The sequence below is a fragment of the Pseudopipra pipra genome, chromosome 9 (genome assembly GCF_036250125.1).
Source record: "Pseudopipra pipra isolate bDixPip1 chromosome 9, bDixPip1.hap1, whole genome shotgun sequence".
NCBI lineage: Eukaryota > Metazoa > Chordata > Aves > Passeriformes > Pipridae > Pseudopipra > Pseudopipra pipra.
In genome coordinates, this window is record NC_087557.1 from 21,150,528 (window position 1) to 21,171,297 (window position 20,770).

At 42.6% G+C, this 20,770-nt stretch overlaps 1 protein-coding gene and 1 long non-coding RNA gene across 22 annotated transcripts in view; one reads left to right on the forward strand and one right to left on the reverse strand.

The window, feature by feature from the left end:
• Window positions 1-20,770, forward strand: part of DAB1 (DAB adaptor protein 1) — a 434,139-nt gene that overhangs the window by 92,653 nt on the left and 320,716 nt on the right. The window lies entirely within an intron of this gene.
• Window positions 13,830-20,062, reverse strand: LOC135418563 (uncharacterized). The gene is made up of 3 exons (XR_010432525.1): window positions 19,990-20,062; window positions 17,870-18,050; window positions 13,830-14,295 (listed from the first exon to the last, which is right to left on the reverse strand). It is a non-coding gene; the product is annotated as an uncharacterized LOC135418563 (long non-coding RNA).

The following is a 20,770-nucleotide window of genomic DNA, read 5'->3' on the forward strand; positions in this document are numbered from 1 at the left end:
TTGACAGAATACAAAGCATAAAACACCTTGCGCTGAAACTCCAAACCCAATTAAATGGGCTAATTCACCTACTGCTTAATTGGCTGGAAGCCATATGAGTAATTACGCCACTGACATCTTCCAAAATTATATTCTTAATTGTTACATTTATTTGCATCACAATGAAATACCCACATCTCAGCTCAGCACACTCAGCTCCTCTTGCAGCACCAGCCTCACCGGCGGAAGGGATGAGGCAGTTTTGCATTTCACAGGGTTGCCTTCGTGAAAACGTGGATTGGCAAAGCAGCAAAGCAGGGCCTCTGGGAGCTGGGGAAGGAAAATGCAAACTTGGTCTGTTTATTCCTGAACATATGTAGCTTGTTATTGTGGTACGTGGTGGCTTTTATTGTAGCACGCTGCGGAGACGCCTCTCTTTTCTTTTTTCCCCTCTCTGTTATTGTTCACTAAAATGCATGAACGTGGCAGGGCGATGTGATATTGGTTGTGCTTGCAAACTGCAATATAATATCACACTCCAGAGATGCAGTGTTTCTATTTGCTATCATAAATTTATTTCGTATTTTCTTTCCTTCATAAAATATCCCCCTACTTCTTTATACAAATAATGTCATTCCAAGGAAAATGTATGCAGAACCACTTTACAGAAACCCTCTATAAGCACTGTTTGGTCTTGCTGTGTAGATCTACTCTCTAATTGCTTTGAATTTACTTTATTGCAAGGCTGGGGATTGCTTTGAAGTGATTATGAAAGAATAAGCAGGCTTCTGCAAAGGGAATTTAGGAAAGAAAAAGCTTTTAAGAAATCCTATTTTGAAGTTCCAGTTCCAGTGGGTCCCTGGTTACTGAAATGTAATGCCAACACATTCCCTTCCCTTCGTTCTCTTTAACGGCAAACTCTTCGTCATTAATAAGACTTACACTGGCATGAAAATTGTTTCTTGAGATCATTTTCCAGCCGTGTCATTTTGTTGTAGGGGTCCACAATATTACTGTATTTATAGCTTTTTGAAAGTCCTTTATATGCGCTCAGGAATATTTTTATCCCTCTCACAAGAGCTTTACCCAATTCTAACCCTCTTCCAAAACACAATAGACACATGATGGGTTTGCTGGCTGCCTGGTATCTTCTTTCTGGAGTACATGGCTTAGATACAAAGTTCATCCGAGTGTCTGTTTGACCAAAAGAAGTGGAATGCTGAAAATGAGGACTTAGATGAAGCAGGTTAATGTTATTTAAAAAAAAAAAAAAATAAAATGGAATAATAAAAAAAAAAAAAGTGAAGATTTGGACTAGAATTTGTTACGTTTTTTATATTTATGAGCAGTCCAGAGACCCATGTAAATGCTGCAAAGTCCGATGACTTTCTAGGAAAGAAAGATGAGGGAGGGGTGTTGTATTTCTCAATGTATAATTGGTTAGAGATTTATATAAAAACCCCAAACCAGATCTATCAGTCTTTCTATCTATCCCAGCATGAACATTCGGGGATGACAAAAAAGGAAGGAAAATAAGACCCATGTTGTTTTCTTCCGGCCTTAGGAACAAGCCAGCATTCCCTGTTAGAAACTCTCTACTGCAGTCATTTATGAATTGCTTCTTTATCACCAAATTCAGAATTTCTATCCATGCATAGAAGACATGTTGGTTTTCTGATGCAAGACTAATAACATCTGCTCTTAATTAAACATTAATAGTAACAAATGGCAGCCTGTCAGGTTTTTATCCACTGTCAATCTGAACATCTTCTGGAAGGTGGATTTCTTACCCTGCCTCACTTAGGGCTCCCTGAACCCCAGTGATCACAAAAGCTTCACCATTACAGGCCTGCCCAGGACTGTCTGGTTCAGATGTGGGTGCTGGACACTCGGAAAATAAGTCACCCACATTATTTATAGGAATCAGGAAACAGAGAGAGAAACTCAGTGCCTTGCGGTGCCTCACGCAGGACTCACGCTGAGGAAGGTGTGCTCAGGGATGTGCTGGGATGTAACTGATTGACATTGATTTGGGTCTCTCATGCTGAAGTTTAAATTAATAATGCTGAGCTTCAGATTAGTTTTTGTGAAATGGATGTTTGGAAGGCATGTATCGGGGAAAAATGGGTCTGCTAGTAAAAAAGGAGCAGGCATGGCTGACAGTCCCACAAGAGATAACTAAAACGAATAAAGCTGCGGGCACAGAAGGAAGTGAAGAATTTTTGTAGTACATAAGCATTAAATTTGTGATAAGTCATAGTTTCTCTGGGAAAAATGTGTTCCTATTCAGGCAGCCTATGGAAAAGTTGAAATGTGTTGTAAGTGGTTTATAAGCTGCACAGCAGCTCCTGCCACGGTGGGTGAAATTCGGCTGCTCCGGCACCGTTCGGGCTGTCACCTCCCACGTGAACTCTCCTTGACTGGTTCTCTATCGATTTTTTCCCTGCACAAAGACCAGGCACCTTTTCCCCTTTTCATTTACAGTCTGTCTCCACTAAAGTCAATCAAATGGTCTTACCTATAACTCAAACGCTAACTTCAAAACCACCAGTTCAAGGAATTTTGGTTTATTTGCTGGTTTTGCAGCAGTTACAGCCTAAATAATTAGCTAATACTTTTTAAATATGTGTTTTAAAGATTATGGTTTAAATCCCCAAACTGTGTCATCATTTGGAAACAAGTCTCCTTAAAATTGCAGAGCCAGCAGAAAGCACAGGAAAGCTCCAGATGGTCCAGTAGTCTGTGGTTTATTTACAGTAAACCGGATCCTTCCCCTCAGCCTTTTATCTCAGAAAATACAGGCAGTTTGCAAAAGGAGAGGGGCTTTCTGTGAGCTCTGTGAAGTGTCTGAGTTCTTTTACCAACCCACAGGTGAAAAAGCCAATTCTGGTGCCCTAAAACCAGCTGGGAAAGTCCAAGGAGTGCTGAGCTCTCACCCGCACAGGTGCTCCAGGCAGTGTCACCGCCCGACACAGCCAAGCACATCTATGTCACATCTGCCAAGGGCAGAGCTGCTGGGGGGGTGTTGGTAAGATACCTCTGAATTTATTATTCATTTTTTGCCCTTGATTGTTTGTTTTGAGGATCTTGACAACAGCGTTATTATTTTACGATCTGTGACTTTGAAAGTAGAACTACAAAAGAGATTTGACTGAAATATTTGGGGTATTTGTAACGCTCACATCTCTACCGTGGCTCAGCTCTGCTTTCATATCTCTCACAAAGAGTCACAGTTTTCATCCATCGGATGTTGCCCTAAATCAGAAGAAAGCCCTGTTGTCCATCTCTGCTGAGATCTATACAGAACATCTTTTTGGGTCTCCCAGTACATTTTTTGTCAACTGTGTTTTCCTTGTATGCTTGTTTGTGCTCCAGCTGGGCCTTCTGTGCCTTGTACAGAGAAGCAAACCCTGCCAGCACATTACATTATTTATAAGGCAGAGATGCTATCAGATCTCACTCAGGTTGGAAGAGGCTCCGCTTTCAAATAATTATAGAATTTACATTTATGTATTGCCTCTTGGGGAGACCCTGGAGCGCTGTGTAGTGTCAGTGTGGAGCTGGGGTTGTGAGTTTGCTGCTGAATGGAAATAGAACTGGTCGGAGGGGACAGGGGAGTGAATCCCACATTGGTGTCTGGCTGCCAGAGGGTGGGAGGAGAGTTTAGGTGGAAGATACAGCTGTCTAAATTGGAACTTCAGTTAGAGACCAGGCCTGGAAAGAGTGCTGGACTCATATGTGACCAGTGTGGACAGGGGCCTGGTTTTATTTTTCATCTAAAAGAGTTAATAATTGCTGCTTAGTTCCTTATGCAAAGCAAACGGGGGCTTCAGTCCAGCCTACAAGGCAGTGATGTGGTTTTGATGGAGAGCAGGGCTGGACGTGGCGTGGGGTGAATTCAGGGGGGCACCCATGAGTTAATCACAGCTGCTCATGGCTGGGCTGTTTCACATCCCGTCTATTAATGGACTTTTCCAGTTTTAGCCATGACTTGGCATGTTTCTGGCTTCTCAGCAGGGACAGGCGCAAGCTGCATCCTCCTCCAAAGTTCATTTTATCAGAATGTTTGTAACATATGCCTGTCTCCAGGAACGTGTTTGTTGGAAGGAGGGCGTTCTGGAAGCATGCAAAAGATCCATATTTTAAGCACAAAGCCTAGTGAAGAACTTAATTTTAGTGCATTTGCAAGTGGAAGAAGAGCTCTACTTGTTCTTGCCTTGGCACAACGCAACACATCAGTTAAGCAGTTTGGAAAAGTAGATTAACTTGGTGGAGAAGTCCCAAGTCACACGCTTTGTTCTTTGGAAAATCAGTTTTATAGAGGAAGCTTTAAAATAAAAAAAAAAGGAGAGGGGGGAAAGGCCCAGGAATACCAGGAATGGGATGTCAAATTTGAGATAAACTGGATTCTTGCTGGAAAGACTGTTTCACTGATCTGCTCCAGTGCTGCCACTGTTCTCTTGGGATATCTGAGCAGGGGTGTCTTCACCTGATGTAGTCGAAATACATTTGGGTTCTGTTTGCTGAAGACTCATATTGTGGCTGATATAAAAGGTCCTGATTTAAGATCATGAGAGACCTGTGTGTTTGATTCAGCACAAACAAACAGGAGGAACAGTTTGAGGAGATAACAGAGTCTGGGGCTTCAGGCTGAGAAGATGCAATTTTTAAAAAGCAGGCTGAATGAGCCATGACATTTTTGTTGGTAATTTCTGGTTAGATTTATAACTAGTTCCTTTTAAAAGCATACAGAACTTCTAAATACTGGAAATTAATATTGTACTGATGGACCTGCTTGAACAAACATACTAAAAAATGTGCTCTCTGTCACGGCAATATGAAAAAGCAGATGGCAGTCGGAAGCTGAGCAGCATACAGAAGTTTGAAATTTTAAATTAAATCAATTTGAAGCTTTGTTTGTGCCTAAGGCAAGCTTTCCCCTCAGATGAAGGAGAGTGGCTAGCTGAACTCTTTTACATGGGCTCTGGTTTGGAAAAGGCTGCCGGAAGATTTGAAATCCTCTATGATTTACACCACTGTATTAGTCTGGGTCAACAGTGGAGTAGAAATACCACATTCAGGTTAGTCTCGCACAGAAAGTCTTTCCAAAATTGTAAACCCCTGTAATGAGATGGGTACAGAAGAGGGGCTTCTGCTTTTCCACAGCGTGCCATAAATATTCAGATTGTGTCGTATGTTTCCTGTGCTCTAAGGAGATGTAAAAAGATGACTGTGGTAAGAAAGAATCCTGAAGCAGGCATACGCACTGTGTTGTTCTGCTGTAGTAAATCAGCTTGTGCCTTGATTTAAACATCATGAACTGTTTTGACTTTCCTGGGAGCTCACAGGAGATTGTGGAGCAGAGCAGGGAAGCTGCTCCCTGGGCAAAATTTTGTTCTCTCTATCTGAGAGTAAGATAGGATAGGCTGGACCCTGAGGTTCTTATTTTTACTTACTCAGTATTCTCCCAGATTTTAATGAGAGCTTTACCTGAATAAAAACTACATTTTATCCCAGGCCAGTAAAAGATTGCTGTCTCCTGCAGAATCATAAGCCTTTTTCTGCTGTCTTCTAGCTTTTTGATAATTGTGCCTTCTTTGTAGCTAACCAGCTTCATGTGGGGACTCTTGGAGCAGGTCTTGGGCTTGTGGTTCTTGGCCACCAATTGCTACATTAGTTCAGTGGTGAAAAGTTACTTTATTTCTGCTTCTTCATTTTTTGGCCTCTGCTTTTTGAAAACCATCCCAATTGATTGCAGCTGTACTCGTGTGTTGCTCTACAAACCTGCTGCTGATAGATTGTGTGATTCCTACCCTCATCAGCAGTGTTAAAACCACATTCCCAGAGATTTTGTTAGCCCCTGAACCCTCAGACCTGCTCCGAGGCTGTGGGTGTGCAGCTGGGTTTTGAAAGGATGCATAATGCACAGAAGGGAAATACTCATTTCAGCAAAGCACAAGAAGTCAAGAGACATTAAAAGGAAATCAGTTTAATGACTTCAAATTTTGCAGAGAGAAAAAAAATAATAGCAGGATTCTCAAATAATGGTTGAATTCTCAGCCAGCCGTTTAAATCCATGAGCCAGTCATTTCCTGGCTCCTTCGTTAGGGGTGCTGGTCTGCTGCTCATCCATTTGGTCAGGATGAGTGGCTGGTACTGCAGTAAGTGTTCACCTGAAATCTGCTATCAGTATACACTGGCCAGGAATGTAGGTGCTGAAATCACTAAAAATGTGGGAGACTCAACTATACTGAATTAGCAGCTCTAATTACTGCAGTTCTGCTGAGCGGAGGTATAAAGGAGAAGAGTGTAACACCCAAGCTACTACTGCAGTAGACTGTGGGATGGGTCAGGGTGGAAAATCAGGGTGACTCTGGGATGAAGAGAAGTGTGGGCTGTCCAAAGGAAGGATCACCATCAGACACCCAGGCTAGACAAGGTGCTGCTTTGCCTCTTGAGGAAGGAGCCAGTGACCTTGCTGTGGCTGTGCTGACCTCAGCATTGTGTCACTGAACATTTGCTGCACAGGGCTTAGAAAGGGAGACAGGTGGGTTACTGGCTTGATTTGACTTTTCCCCAAATTTTATCTCTGCATTAAACACGCCAGGTTTTGCAACAAGTTTGTACACAGAATTGCTGGAGCCTGCAGCTCCGTGAGTCAGGTTGTGGTATTCCCCCTGCACGGGAGTGCAGTTGGGATGTCAGTGCTGGGATGGGTAATTCCTGAGCTCCGCTGGGACTCAGCAAGTTCCTGGTGGGTTCATTCCCCGCTGTGGAGCTGTGGCAGCACCACACCATGACCTTGGGGCTGTACACAGCCTGTGGTCCCTGGCAGTCACACACAGCTGCCTCCTCCGACGCTGGGTTTGGTGGTCTCTGATGTACACTGCACACCCCGTAGGTCACTGCTGCCATTAACATTTTTCTGGTGCTTAACCACTCCTTGTTCTTAATGTGCAGCTTCCTTTCTGTCCTGTGGGTCAGAGTGCACGGAACAAGGAGCACTGGGCCCAGTGCTCAGTGTCACTGGTGTATTCAGGACATGCTTCCCTGAGCACTGATTATTATCCTGCCTAATCCCAGGGCTCCACTGTAGCGAAGCACTTGGCATCACTGCCAGCTGTACTAACTACCAACCAGCTGACTAAGGACAGGGAAAGGGAACTGAGAGAGGGAGAGAGACCACACAAGCAAAAAAGGATATTTTAGACCCAAGTACATTCTTTTTGACAGTCCAGCTCCAGAGAGATCAGTATGGCTTTTTAGTAATAATAAAGAAATACAGCTCATGGACAAAGTAGTGGCTGGGTTTGCCTTTCCCTTCATCAATAAATTCCAGTGACTCAATTTGGCTTTAACAGTCTTACTCTTTTTGAGAGCTCTTTATAAAAATGACAATTAAAAACAGGCAGAGGAAGAAAATTGTCCTCTTGCTACTTTTATTCTACTCTCCTCCTCTCTCTCAATATGCTTAGCAGTTGGAAGAACTGCTGCACACTGATGAGTGCCATAGGCCCTGTTCAGCTGTGGGGTACCCCAAGCTGTCGGAGAACTGGGAAGGCCGCGGCCTGGGGACCTGCTGCTCTTTTGGGAATTTCTTCTGCTGTTCCAGCTTTTTTGTCAATTTCACCATATTTTCCTTCTGTAGTCCCACATGATTTTTTAAATCTTCTTGCCTGGAAACTATGGAAAGAAGAGGCTGGACAAAACTGTCTGTTGTTTTCAGTGTTGAGCATCCAGAAGAGGGTTTGGACTGAGTCATGTCCTGAACTCCTGGGATTTAATCTTCTTGCACAGACCATTGTAAGCTTAAAACCTGAGCATGAAGCAGATATATGGGATGTGGAGTTCAATTCACCAAAAATGAATGTTAATTCACAGACTCCTGAGCCAGTGTTCTTGGTCTGCCTTCTAGTATAAGCTGGGAAGTTTATAAGAAGAACTGGGGTATCCTCTCAGATATCACTTGCCATATACGTAGACATGGACTTTTCTTGACTTCTCTTCTTTTCTCAGCTTTTCTCCTTTCTCTGATAGACCACCACCACCAGGTTCCAATCCAGCTGGGAGGCCTCACTCTAGTCCAACAGAGCAGTACGTGGGTATCAGCTGAGTGTAACCAACTGAATTCCAGTGGGAGGGAGACCGGCTGATGTAAAATTACTCCTTGGGCTGTATATCTTACCTCAGCCGAAGATCTATATCATTTTGTAATGGCTTTGGCTTCTCCAAAGGCTCTTACACCCATCTTGGATTTAGGTCTATCTGCAGATCTTTGATTTAGGTGTATCTTGAATGTGAAGAATCAGAAGTTAGCTCTGGCTTTAGGCTGGATGTTGCATCGCCGCGTTTGTGTGATGAATTAACCTGGCTAATGTAGCTCCACTGCAGTGCTGTCTTACAGCCTTTATAGTATAAACACACTCAGAAATGTAGCAGCCAACTGCATAAATCTTCAGATGTGTTTGCATCTGGCTACCCTTGGATATCCAGATCTAATTATCTTCAGATAATTGAAAATAATACATCAATACACTGCAGTATGAATAAAAAGGACAGGGCTTTGGGAAGCCTCAAACCCATCTATTGTGTCGTGAAAGATGCACGTACTGCGTGTTCATGTGTGAGCTGGGCAAGCTCTGCATCCCTGGGGAATGGTGTATCAAGTTTCCCATGGAACAGCTCCCCTGCCCCAAAAATGGTAGCTATGTCTTCTTTCTTTTGTGTGTCAGGAATATGTGATTTTGTTGTCAGCACATTTTTTGTAATGAAAAGCAAATGGTATCCAATATGTCTTGGAGAAAACGTGCAAACAACAGCAAAATTATATGTTGTTAAAAAAAAGATCTGTAACTTGTTTGCTGTCAATACAGCTCTTAATGACAGGGTATGAGGGAAATGCACCCAGAGATCACTGCCTGTGTGCAGTGATACATCTGGGACTGCAATCTATATGTGTGTTTAAAAACTGTACCATGAAAAATTAAGTTGCAAATATTGGATCTGCATCTGCAGCATTTCATAGAGTCAAAGAGTGCATGTGCTCCTGGTGACTAAGGACTCGGGTCTGTAAAAGATGGGCATGTTGAAAATCCTCAGCTGGTGTCTTCAGAGAGAAGCGACAGACAGTCCTCTGAATTACTGCTCTGCAATTTGCTGTAATTTTAAGTTCAGACATGGAGGGTAATGTCCTAAATCACAAGTCTGAACAAGAAAAAAGTCAAACCAAAAAAATTGGTGTGTTAGTGTGTGTGTGTCTATGTGTGTAGAATAGGTCCAGGAAGAGCCTTCCCTGTTTTTTTGCAGTATTCCATTAACTTTGTCTGAGCAAGTAGCCACTGTATAGAATTTCTCCTCAGCTTGGAGTTGGTTTTAAGTGCCCATGTTATTCAATGTAACTTGGAAAATGGATTTTGTTTCAAAAGCTGTCTCATTCTATGAAAGATTATGAATGCTTTGCTATTCCTATTGTCAGTGGAATTGATTGTTCTTGCTTTGAAATCAGCTAGAAGACATCTGGAGGGAAATCTCAGTGTATCTGAAACCCACAGCAACACTCCCATTCATTTCACAAATGTCCAGTTCTTCACAACTATGAAAACTTACTTGCATCCAGTGTGCATATTTTAGATGGAGATCTAGTCATGCTAAACCTTGCTCATGCAGTGAATTTTTGCAAGGAGTAAATAAAAAAGGGAATGAATGCTTGAACGGAAGCTCATGGACCTTGATTGAATGACTGTCCATAAATATTTGATGCCAATATTTGTCCTTCTCTTGCAGAGGCTCTTAAACAGTTTTTCCTGTGATTTTACTTGACTATTCTGTTCTCCTATTCTCCCCATCTGCTCATCTCTGTTCCAGGTGTGAAAACGTACATTTCCAAAGTGGAGCTTCCCTTAAAAATGGTGATAGTTAAAAAAAAATAATAATTAAGAATCTGTAGACTGTTCATAGGAGCATGTTTTCAATAAAAAGCTATTAAATTCTGTGTCTACCCTCCACAGCCTTGTGTACATGATACTAATACTTCTCAGTAAAGCCAAATTTCCGATAATTACCCCCAAAACTGTCCACATCTCACACACATCTACAAGTTCCTTGATGTTGTATTGATTTCTTGCTTATAAAAACATTGGGAGTGTGAAGATTTCTCTCCTCATCCCTGCTGGAAGCCAAGACATCACTCCCAGGATAAATTCTGCTGGGAGGGTCCAGTCCAGCTCATCCCACGTTCACTTGGGGCATCTGCTGCTTTCTGAGGCTCTCTTTGTGACCTCTGTTTCTGATGGTGCCTCACAGCTCCCATTAAGCTAAAAGATGCACCCATAAAGGCCTGTACCCTTAGCAGGATGCAAGAGGGAATCTGGATGCAGAGTGGTTTTTTAAATTATTTTAACTTGGTATATTTATCTAAACAGCTTTTGGCATCAAAGGTTTGTTGTTGCACATATTTCTGGGGAAGTCAGGGCTTTTTGGTGAGAACAGCTCACGTGAAATGTTGAAGTGTTTAATGTTTTTAGCAGGATGTTGTTACAGTTGGTGGCCTTCCCAATCAAGAGTGACATTAAGGAGGGAACTGGTCTTAAGGATGTGTGCCACTTCCCAGTGAACTGAGTGACATCCATGCACATACGCATTTGAAACGTACAAATGTAAAAATGTGAAAATTAATTCAGAATATCTTTGTGATCATTTTTGAATAATTAAAAACTCTGTCATAGGTTCTTTGATTTCTTGATTCCACCCCTATGACCACTTTCTTTTGCACGGTAAATTGTAGAGCGACCTTAATCTGTGGTACTGAAAGAATAGACTTTTAAATCAAAATAAGCGTAAGGGGGGGGAAAAAGGGAGCATATTAATTGCTCCTTCTTCCTACACAGTTTTTTTCCTTCTCTTTCCTTCAGGCATTCCTTGCATAAAAATATCCATTCACCAACTGTTCACCAACTGTTCCTCTGCTCATTGCCCTACCTTAGATTTCATTTTAAGACACCAGTGAATATTTGCTCTTCAGCCTCACCATCTTTGAAGTTTTCTGCAGGTTTTTAAAGGTAGCAATTTAAGGATACACCAAGCAGCGACAGTGAGTTAATGAGCACTTTCTGGAAGGGGCTGAGGTGTTATTAAACTTAGGCTTTTATGAAGCTGTTACTAGAAACATCGCACCGATTAACCAAAGTGCCGGCAGTGCGTTCCTCACCTCAGCAGCTCTCAGTGGCTTAATTTCTCTCACTGCTATCCTTCAACTTTGGGCACTTTCCAGCCACATCCTTCATCATCATATGATCAAGTGGTGACTTTGCAGACTTGGGATTGGATTTTGGGAGGGGAGTGCGAGTGAGACGGGAGGAGAGGAGACTCTGCTTTGACACTGTCATGGTGGCACATTCACCTCCTGGTTTTCAGTGGTGTTTCTTTTGTCACAGAAATCCCGGAATGGTTTGTGTTGGAAGGGACCTTAAAGATCGTCTTGTTCCAACTCCTTGCCGTGGGCAGGGATGTCACACACTAGATCAGGTTGCTCACGGTCCCATCCAACCTTGTCAGTGGTGAAGAGACACAAGAGGGGGTTTGTGGGCTTTCCGTGGGGCTCTGGCTGTATCTGAGTCTCTGCACATGCCAGGGATGTGCTGGAACTGCAGCAGTGGTCATGGCAGGCAGCACATCCAGTTCATCTGCTTGAGGCAGGATTGGAACAGGACACAAGGCAGTGACCAGAGGTAGAAGGCAGGAGCTTGCAGTGGGAAGAAACTCCAAATCCCACCCTGTGCCCCGTTATTTATATCCCGGTTTTCCGAGAGATATTTACATTGTTTTCCCCTTCGGAAATAGAGAAGCAGATTGAAAACTTAGAGTGTATCTATAACCATTAAAGTAGATGTTCAGCCTCTAACAATGAACTCCTGCAACTACCTACTAAATTATGCACAAACACACCAATTCCTTGAAGGCTGTGGACAAGTGTAATAAATATCCTCTGTTTCCAGCCAGGGGGGTTGACTCTGTAGTTTCTTTTCTCATTTCCACATGGTGGGCCAGGTGGTCTCTCCTGGAAGGTAGCTGAGATGAACAAGGCACTAGGGAGGCAGAATTAGTTATGTTTTCAGAGCTTTCTATTAAACTTCTAGAGAAAATAGTTATCAAAGTGAAATACACTGTACACAAACCTGTTTTTTTTTTCCTGGGAATGGGGCTGGAGTCCTAGTCTGGAGAAGTATGAAGCCATGCAAAATGTTAGAGCTGTGCTTGGAAAAGGAGGGGAAGAAGAGCAGATGCTGATCGAATTGCCTGCTGCACCATTCCTGGTTTTTCTGCCCTTTCATTTTTAGGGGCTCCATCATCATTTAGATGCCTATGACAGCTTGTCTTCTAATACCAATATAACCACAGAAATTGAGTGAGACCCAAGGTCCATTTATTCCAGTATCTTGTATCTGACAATATTCATTACAGTCTTTTTTGGGGAAAAAGTCTAAAGAGCCATGCAGGAGGAAGATATGGAATAATGTGATTTCCTGTGTGGTCTCTTTGGATCTATAGTACTTAGAGGCTGACCTAACCCCTGAGGCACTGAGGTTTTTTTGCTGTCATTAATTATGACAGTGCTGGACATAAGGGTGGACATGTTTGTTCTTTCTGTGGATTTTCTCCTCTTTCCATCCCTGGAGACCCATGATCTTGTATCTTGTTTGTCTGAGCAGAGCAGGATGTGCTCCTGACAAACCAGTGAATTACAATGAAGGGACATTGCAAAAGGACTGAAGTGCCCTCTGCTCATTATTCTTTATGTCTGATTATAAATGACCCAGGTTTTATGATGGAGCCTGGGAGAACTTGCAGAGCAGGTATTTGAATATTTTGTTGTGTCTTTTAGCTCTGTGGATTAGTTTGGCCCATTTCAATATATTTCCTTATCTCTCTAATGTAGGGGCTTTTATAGAGCCCCTCAAAGGAACATTAATATGTTCCACACAGAGATTATTTTATGTGAAGAATGAAATCCCTTGCCCCTCTACTTTTTCATCCATTGTTTTTAAAGCCTCGATATACAGTGGTAATTTTGGAAAGCTCTTAAAAGAATAGGTGAGATTTGCTCATAAATCAGCTGTGCTTTGATCTGTCTGTTTGGTCCTTAAGGCTCTCTAAAAGGTGATAATATTTCCATACTTTTTATTTTCCCCGGCATTCCGCTTTCACAAATGGCATAGGTGTGTAAGAATCCTTAGGTTTTTAGGCTCAGTTCCTCTTCCAGTGTTTGGTTTCACCTTTTGAGTAGCAATGCTGAGGTTTTGGATGCACCCCATTATAGAGCCACATTCTCTGCCAGTGACTTACTACAGTCACTTATGTCCTCCATGCTAAAGTGTGTAAGTGGCAAATGCAGACTCTGTAATGAAATACAGAAGATATTGCTGTAATATTTGAGATACTTCAATTTGGAGAACAAGCAGGCAGGGTATGGAATTTTGGTTTTATTTATTGTGTTGCTCTTTTTGCTTGTGCTGTGAGTCTGTAACAATATACTGTACTGTGCCACTTTGATTTAGAAGAAGCTTTACTTCAGGAGTGTAATTGCCCTTTCGTTACCATTAGTTCATTCCCAGCACGTGAGGAACTGTTCCCATATTTTTTCCTTTGTCCTTGTTCGTTCGTTCTTATGTGACATTCTCTCCACTCGTATGATCTCTGACCCCAGTGATGCACAAGTCGCTTCTGAGTCAAACTACAGATGAACCCTGCTCACAACAGCTGCAAAAAATATTGCTTGCTTCAGGAGCTGTTTGATGCCGAACTCCCCAGGGAAAGACGTTTATTTTCCAAAACAAGAAAAAACCTTGCTGCGAACAAAAGAGATAAAATATTAAGTATCATTTTACCACTGACAAAGAATAAAAATAATTTAAGTCTCTACACGAACGACTTCAGCAGAGCACAGATTATTTTCAGGTGGAGTGTGCACTGTGCAATTCAAAACACAGCTGAACATTCAGGCCCTTTATTTTTTCATCATTTCAAAATGCATCGAACGTATTTTTTATTTTTTTTTAACCAAGAAACATGCTTAACAGTACATTTTCTAAGGCTGTTGTTAGCTTCTAATGGCGAGTCAGTTTGTCCTTTATCAGAATAGCAACACATGGCTGAACTAACATAAACTCCGTCGACTGTCTTGGGCACGTGGTCAGGCTGCGAGCATTTGTGTTGAATTGCAGGGAGGTGATAAGGATGCAGCCACCGTTTCATCCAGGTTTCCATTACGGAGCTGGATTTCAGCAACATCCCTCCCTGCCTGCACTATTCCCTTGTAACCTAAAAGTAAAAAAAAAAACAAATTCGTATTTCAACTCTGACTGGCTGGATCCTTGCTGGCAAGGAGTCTCCTTACAGATAACCTCAGCAAACCCAAGCGGGTTCTTTGGAGATATAAAGCCTCCACATTGGTGCTTTAATTGGTACTTTTCACATGTTATTTCGTGTTTCTATTCCCCTTCTTGCAGCCCATCCAGTTACTGAGTTATATCACGTACGGCTCACAAGCCGATGATGGGTCCTGCCATTCCAATGGCGTCTTCCAGGTCTAGACGCAGACACAGTGCGAACATCCCCCCAGGGAACATAAGATGCTCCCGATTCATCGCGGAGCTCTGGGATGCCATCTGCGGTTCCCAACACTCCTTGCCCTTTCAGGGCAGCCACACTTCCCAGCATGGAAAGTTAATCATATCTGTCTCAAACTTTTCTTTCCCAAGTCAGGAATTCATCACCGTGGCCCACAGGGTTGAGCATTTTGGCTCAGAGCTCCTTTGATAAATTAGTTACGGACTTTCTTTCGTAGTTGTTTGAAAACTAAGGAAGTTTTGTGCCAAGTGGGGAGAAGATTTCAGTGCAGCAGATAAGTGACAAGATGCATGAGGACCTAATGCAAATATGGATTATGCTTTCTCTGGCTGGCGATGTTGCCTTGAAATTGTGATTCTTCTTGATTTTTAATTCTTTTTAGAAGCTGCGTTGATGTGAAATTCACTTGATTAAATTTCACTGCAGCTTGCGTGTTTTGAAAGTTTTATTACGAGCCAGCACTGATGTTCAGATGCCTCTTGAGTTATTTGCCATCAGCTTCTTTCTGGCTAGTCCGGAGGGGGACATGCCGGGTCACCACATCTATTTCATTACAGTGTTAGGACATCAGTTTAGCTAATTTCTGGGTTTGCTCTTCATTTCCCTCCCAATTCTGTTAATATTCACTTTCATGAATACCACACGAAACCAGACAGTCATCTCAGGGTCCTTTTTGTCATCTTAATGAAAATGAAACTCTAACAGTGATACTCTTGCAGCTCAAGGTGATTTGAGTGCAGTAGGGTGGGCAATTACTGTTGCATTAACATAGCCACATCACATTAATGACAGAGTACCAGCCCTGCTATCAGGAGGCTCTGGTTTACTTTTGTCTTGCGTGCAGGAAGGGATCATTAGACTTCCATGAATAATAGAAATCAGAGCAGAAAAGAAAACCCTATTAAGGTATTTTATCTATCTTCCTGCCAATATAAAATTCCTTTTTTCCAGTACATATTCTACAGTTGTGCTCTTTTTACTGACAAAATGTCTGCGTTAGGATTCCTGAATAACTCTCTGTGGGAAACGTGATCTGAGCACTGTTAGGATCAGTGGCAGGACTCCCGCTGATTTCAGCGGCAGTTGAATCGGGACTGTAAGAACTTGGAACACGTCTTGGTAGGTAGCTTCTTCCAGGCAGGGTTTTAATCTTTAAATCAGTAGGAGATGGACAGGTCTCTCTGTTCACGTGCTGTAGCTGAGGAGCATTTGCGGGACTGCAGGAGTTGCTGGATTTAGGCAGCGAGAAGGCAGATGGGATGCGAATGATTCCACCCACGTTGCCTATTGATAATTCATTATTCTTTCACCTTCAGAAAATATTTTCTGATCTATTCTGGTAAAAAAAGATAGATATTTATTTTAAAATGCCTTTCTGCATGAGTTACAGCTTTATTCCACAGATGCTGTTTTGGTTTTTACTGTGAAGCAAAGGCATCATGCAAAGAAAAGTATCCAGGATGCAGACAACCTTCCCAAGTGCTGCTGCTCTGTCAGCAACATCCCAAAGTTGTGAAAAAGTATCATGATTTCTGCAATATCCAGAGGAAAAGTTTCTGAAAGTGGTATGATTATTATTTTTCATCTGTGTAACCTTTGGGGAAAGCGTGTGTGTTTTTGTCATTAGTTTTGCTCTTTGGACCTACTGATCCAGGCCAGGACACAGAGAATGGTACAGAAATGGACTCCTTTCAGATAGCTCAAGGAAGACTGGAATGAATCGGGGTGTTTTCCAGCAGAAAAACCTGTTCACTGCAGGGGACAACACTGGGCTGTCCATCCTGCATGGAAAAAGCCACCTGTGAAAGCTGAAGCATGTGAGAGCTGCAGCAGATGTCTGTGTTTTAGAGATTTGAATAACTCCTATACTTGCCAATAGCTCCTATGTACAGGGATTATCCACCCTCTCAGATAAAGATGTGGTTTATAAAATGTGGAATATAGAGAAAATGGGGTAACCTTAAGCAGAGCTACAACTCCTGAGACAGGAGACAAGACATGGTTTCTTTGGTTGATTCTCCAACCCTGTCTATTAGAGCTGTGCTCACTTATTTCTCCAAGTCCAGCCTGACTGCAAATCAGCTGCAGAAATAAAACATCCCCTGACTTTGAAAATATTCCACACGGTGAGTGGTTCCTGGTTTTGCCATTCCAGGTGGCAATTCTGCCCCCCCAGCCTGCACGGCTGGCGTGGGGAGGGGGTTGTGTAGTAGTAATTTTGACTAAGGTGATAAATAATGGACAGATGCACAAACAGGATCTTCACGCTTGTCAGATGTAAAACATTACGGGCTATAATATTGCTATTAGGCTTTTTGGCTGAGATCAAGTGTAGTGTCAGCTTTGGTTTATGTATCTTCCAAAGCAGCCTCGCAACAGATTCAGATGTTGTGAAAACATGCTCTTGGGTTGGTGTTTTGCTTTGTTCTTTTGAATGGCTTTATCAGAAAATGTAGTTATTGAAGTATAGGAGTTTATCCTTCATATGCTAATGAATTGACATTTACAAACAAGAAACATATGTGTCAGTAACCTGATCAGGAACTGTAAAATAATTTCTATTTATCTCATCTACTAATATCACTCAAAGAAGGCCTGGGGGTTCCAGACAGCAATAACATAAATACCAATTTAAGAGGTCTGGTCAATAAAGTGCTCTGCACACACACTCCAAACGTAATTAGTTACTCTGTTCTGTTCCCATTGCGTTACCTATGGATTACCTCTATGGATTAGGCCTTCCAGAAATGTTTTTCTGTTGCTGTTTTCCCCTTGCTGTAAATCAAGGAGGTCAGGATGTAGCTCCCACCTTTAGGTGGGAATTGTTTGCCTTCTTTTTGTAGGCAAACATTTATGTAGGGTGGGGAGGCCCTGGCACAGGTTGCACAGAGAAGCTGTGGCTGCCCCATCCCCAGAAGTGTTGAAGGCCAGGTTGGACAGGGCTTGGAACAACCTGCTCCAGTGGAAGGTGTCCCTACCCGTGGCAGGGGGTTGGAACTGGTTGAGCTTTGAAGTCCCTTCCACCCCCAAACCAGCCTATGAAATGTACTTTCTTGGTCAGGCTCTGCCACCCCTAGTGTAGGGAATTCCCCTTGGGAAAATGTAAAAAATTTTAGTGCACATTAATACTTACCTGAGAACTCAGAAGAGGGATGTGGATATCCCAATAGGATAACATGCAAAAATTGGAGTCCTATCAGGATTACTTCATAATTCTTACTCCTTTTGAAAAATATAGGAACCAATTTCTAATTATGTTTCTTACATGTCAGAGCTGCAGGTGGATGGAGAGCACCCACTTGGCTTTGGAGTTTGCTGATGGGGAATGTTAACCTCCTCCTTCTCCACCTTCAGACTTGGGGCTAATTATCAACAGGGGTCCATGTTGCATTTCTTTCCAAAGCAGATTTTAAGGCCATAAACTCTGATGTAGTGAGGAGCTGAACCTTAAAGAAGAGAGGGAAAAAAAAGAAAGATGAAAAGAAACTGTAGCATAAGTTTGATTTAGCAGAAGTAGGTCTTTCAAGTTTTGTTTGCTTACCTTAGCAGACATGTATGAGCCAAAAATACACAGCAGACTGCAAAAATAATGAGCTGGGGCACAATACACCATTGAGGGGAGTGAATAGATAGAATGAGAATGACAGTCTCCCTTTTCTGAGCTTGGATACTGGGACATACTGGTATATCAGTATATGTCTAGTGGAATATTCCCTGCCCATAGCAGTGGGGTTGGAAATAGATGGTCTTTAAGGTCTCTTCCAACCCAAGCCGTTCTAGGATTCTGTGATTCTACTGCATAAGTTTAATCTTTGTAACTGGAAAGCTGTAAAACTTGTGGTGCTGTGCTAGCCCAAATCTTCTAGGACAGCTTAACTAATTTTCAAGTAAATTTAATTGCAGAAATTTTGACAACAATACCCTGATGAGACCTGCATTTGCATTAGAATAGAAATATTTCGTGAAATTATTTGAATTTGACATTATTTAGTCTAAGAAAAATCTTAGAGAAAGATGTTATGATGTCTAAATATCTCAAAGTTTTTGGAGCAGAAGGTCTTGACTTTCATGTGCAGTTGTACTTTCATTTAAAATTCATTTACTTTCATTAGAATAGTTTTCTAATTTTGTGCACGTGGATGACTGATATGGAGCATTTTGCTGATTATACAAAACAATTTCTGCAGCAGTTTCCTGCACTAAAAATTTCAGTCTGGGGAAGATTTCCCCTTAACTAGGATGAAGCTGATTTTCCAAATTTGTTGTTTATCCAAATATGGATCTTCTGCAGAACTCAATTTGTAATGTAAAACAAAAGTGTGTGGTGACTATCACTGTGCTGTTAGTCACCATCAGGTGGAATTTTAAAGGAATAAAAATAGTTGGAAGGTATGATTTATTTCCCTATGGATCAGAGGGATGGCTGGGTGACAGGCAGTGGTCTGAGGCTGCACACCCTGCGGAGCAGTGCCCGTGGGCTGGTTCTGAGGGTGCCATAAATCCAAGGGAATTAGATATAGATGTTACAGACACAGTCATCTGCTGTGCAGCTTGTGCTGTCTGGTCTCCTACCCTGGGCTCTGCCCACCCACTCTCGAAATGCCTGAAGCTTGAGGACTTCCATTTGACTTTTTCTAGACTGTTTCTCAACCAATTGGCTCCATAACAGAGCAATTAGTCCTGGCATTATGGAAATGCCTCTGCTTGCTTGCTTTCATTTTCCTCCATGTCACCCTAAATATTAGGATGGTTTACAGGCTGGTTTCCAAAGAGAGAGACTAAGATGATAATTTTTTAATTGGTAGGATGCACTTCATGATTCTGCCTAGACAGGAGATGCTTAGGAGGGGATCTGCAATGGATAGTGTAGTTCCATTTGGTGGAAATAGCTTCCAAAGAGTTAGAAAATAGTATGGAAATGTTGGATTTTTACAGGGAATGATTTCTGATCCAGACCAACAATCCAGCAATAACTCTACAGTGCATGAGTAATATAGTTCCATCCTCAGCTGTGCTTTATACAATCCTTCTGTGAAGTGCTTGAGCCCCCAAACCCAGGAGGCCTTTCCATGGCAGTCTCGCTGCACCTGAAGCTGCATGAAAGCTCTTGCTTTTTTTTTTTTCCTTTCAGGGCAGCTTTGCCCCTGTACGACCTTCCTAGAGATCCTTCCATTCCCCAGTAGGTTTTAAAAAGTTAATCAGTGCCTTGTACAGCTCTCAGTGGTAGAAAGTGCTACCACACAGGCTATTTGTTCCTAAATCTCCACTCGATACAAGAAGCAGCAAGCAATGCACACGCACACACACACACACACACACACACACACACACACACACACACACACACACACACACGCTCTCACTCTTACACCTTCTTTGGCTGACCTGGTTATTCCTGTGTTCCCATTAGCCTGCTAGGCTGTTCAGTTTAACCAGCTGCATGCACTAAATAATAGAAACATTTAATGTTTTGCCGCTTGAATGGTCCCCAACAACGGTTTGGAACAATCTCGTCCCAGCGGATTGTGACTGCGGAGCGGCTGGATGACAGCCCTGCTTCCTTCCAGCCATTCGCAGGGCTTTGGCTCTGCCATGACTGCAGCGAGGTGGAAGTGAGGGAAGGAACATGTGCTATTTTCTGAACACTCTGGGTGCAAACAGGAGCAGGGTGTGTGTATGTGTGTGTGTGTGTGTGTGTGAGTGTGTTTACACTTCATGCAAATTCAGATGTTCCTATAGCGGCACAAACCTCTTGCTGCTGCTGGAGGAGCCCTCAGAAGTTGTTTTCCTCTGTTGTTAAATTTAATTTCAATGTTTTACTGTGTCACAGAATGTGTTCTCTGCCTTCCTGCCGGGGAAGACCTTCCTGTGCAGCCTGGCTGGCTGCAGGCATCCCAGGGGGAGAGCAGAGCTGCAAATCAGCTGTGGATCCTCTGACAGATTTTATGAAGAGAGTGTGAGTCTCGTTCCCTCCATCCCCCTCTCTTTTCTTCCCCTCTCCTTGGACAATGCACTTGCTTTCCAAATGGAGATGCTCTCCCTTGATTTATCTCAGAGCCTAAAGGCCCACACGGTCAAGTTCTTAAAACATTTGAAACATCCAACCAAAGAATGTGGCAAACCCCTGTGAATTCCTGCCCCCGGCAGCAGGATTGTTGCAGCAGGA